The sequence below is a fragment of the Osmia lignaria genome, unplaced genomic scaffold (genome assembly GCF_051020975.1).
Source record: "Osmia lignaria lignaria isolate PbOS001 unplaced genomic scaffold, iyOsmLign1 scaffold0044, whole genome shotgun sequence".
Taxonomy (NCBI): Eukaryota; Metazoa; Arthropoda; class Insecta; order Hymenoptera; family Megachilidae; genus Osmia; species Osmia lignaria.
The window spans coordinates 112,501-115,000 of NW_027478185.1; the positions used below are offsets into that span (position 1 = coordinate 112,501).

General features: G+C 45.0%; 1 non-coding gene across 1 annotated transcript; it reads right to left on the reverse strand.

The window, feature by feature from the left end:
- Window positions 1–1,035: 1,035 nt before the first annotated feature.
- On the reverse strand, window positions 1,036–1,190 carry LOC143307104 (5.8S ribosomal RNA). Its single transcript, XR_013064328.1, has one exon. It is a non-coding gene; the product is annotated as a 5.8S ribosomal RNA (ribosomal RNA).
- Between the last annotated feature and the right edge of the window lie 1,310 nt (window positions 1,191–2,500).

A 2,500-nucleotide genomic window follows, 5' to 3' on the forward strand; every position in this document is an offset into this window, starting at 1 on the left:
GTTGAAGCCTCCTAGAGCTTTAAGCCATGCGAGACATTGAAATGCTGTTTTAACGGGAGCATGCATAATTGCTGCAAACATACTTTTATCACAAGTTCTAGCCACGCCACGGAGGCTTCGAAGTTCCTTCACCATTCGCTTTCCTCTCTTTTGTTACACAGTTTCAGACTACGATCAGGGGTACCGAAACGCTGTATTGATTGTAAACAACCATTTTTATCTTGGAGCGGAGCGTTCCTTTACTCGTTAGATTTGTCTTGTCGCGTGTGTATTCGCTTTTTCGACGCTTTTTAACCATTTAACTTGTTTAGCGAAGCTAAACGCACAGACAGACAAAAAAAAAAGGAACAGCATCGCGCGTCAAACAGCGACGACCCATCTGAAGCGATCTTTCATTTATACACCGTTTGTAAACAGAGAGATGTATAAAGCGCGGGGAATCATTCGAAACCCTGGGGCTATTCGAGCTTGCATTTCAGCAAATTATCATCTCAAACATTTCACTCGTTTGCTTTTTCTAAATTTATAGGAGAGCTTCTTTCGTTTATTTTTGACACACCTTTCGTAAATATCGTTTCTGGCAACGTCGGGAGCGTGGATTTCTACAAGTGAACAATCGCGCCGATCCGATAACTTCCAGCAGGATGGAGAATCTTTATAGATTATCTTCCGAGAACTCGGTGCTTTCACGGGCGGTCGTTTATAAATTTTAACGAACGACTCGCGCGCCGTGACGCACTTGCGCTAGTTCGAAGAGATATTTCGAAATTTGTTTCTCTCCTTTAACGGCCTGCATTTAGTGTATCGGTTGCGATTTTCGTCACATCGTTTCCACGACAAACGCCGACGAACTGCCCAACTATCGCTCGTACGTTGCGACTCTTTCTTTGTTTATCGTTCATTCATTCTTTCAATTTCGTTCGATAATCCCGCTCCGAAACGTTCTACTTTCGTTGAACGACGGCGAGATGTTTAGAAAGAAATGAATTACTCTTTTTTCGAGAAGCAAACGCAAGCAGTCTTTTGTTAAGAAAACGACCCTCAGCCAGGCGTGGTCCAGGAATTGTATCCGTGGACCGCAATGTGCGTTCGAAATGTCGATGTTCATGTGTCCTGCAGTTCACACGTTGACGCGCAATTAGCTGCGTTCTTCATCGACCCACGAGCCAAGTGATCCACCGTTCAGGGTAATCGTAAAATTTTGTATTTCAAACTCTTTAGATCTTTAGAGTGTTATTTTCATTATTAACACGCATCACATTCGATACCCACATCACTCTCCCACCCGGCGCGTGCGGGAGAGCGAATTCGGGCGTCGCCAACGTATTTGTTTGTTTGTTCGATCGTTGACGACACGATCGCGTCCAAGGACGGAAACCGTCGGAGAAACGCCCAGTGGCACGCTCCTCTCGACGGTCGGGCGTAAAGTACATTTAAAAACCTTGAAAAGTACGAACGCACACAAGGAATGCGAGCGCGCGTCCTGTCGCTGAATCGTGGGTTGCGAGATTCGAACAGACACACGGCCGGCGACGATCGGTCTAACTAATGGACACATAGTTTTTCAAAGACTCGCTATCGTCGCTTCTCAGCCGGTCCGTAAACAACACACATCGATCAGGCGGACGCACGAATCTTACCACGGTGCGTGTTTCGTAGATTCCAGGTTACCCGCAAGTACCTCTCTCTCCCTCTCGAAAGAGGAATCTCGATCCGTCCTTTTTGGACAATGGAGAAATCTTTTTATCGCAACACGGATGGCAAAGAAACAACCAAAGCGTAGGAGCGTGGGGACGAGAGCGACGAAAAGAACGTCGCGAAAACAAAGTTTCGACGGTTGCTCGTTCTAATACATCGTAGTTTCAACTCTCTCAGTTTTAACCACTCCTAGACGCTTCGTAAACTTTTAACAATTCTTCGCCTCCGCGAGTTTCATTTCGAATAGAGCGAACGCAACACGGACCAAAAAAACTCCGGTGATGCCAGATCATTTAGCAAAGATCAGACGGCGGGTCATCTGTATTCCTTTTCTCTCTTTTTTATATCTTTCCATTTAACTAGGGTGTCGCAACGACGGGTACATTTATATATTTATATATATTGTATTTCAATTTTAATGATCCTTCACTTTCGGTTTGTAATAATATGATCCTTCTTTCATTTCGATCCTTCATATTGTAGGTTAACCAACAGAAGTTTGTTTTTTTACGACTTGTATTTTTGTGGTTTGTTTGTTTGTTTCTTACGACTTGTTTGTACCCGATCAAGTAGACGACGACCCATAAGTATAAGTTAGAGAGATAAAGGTCGAGAGACCTCACGCAAGCGTCTTTTACTTCCATTCACATCAGCCAGAGAGAAATGGTCCGGCGTCGTGCTCTTTGGCGCCGTTGGTCGCACAGTTTTTTTGCCGGCGGTTCCGAACGGACGGGAGAAACGCGATGAGTAATCAAAGCGACCTCCGCACGTAACCGTGTCGGTGTAATTTTACCGCATCGCA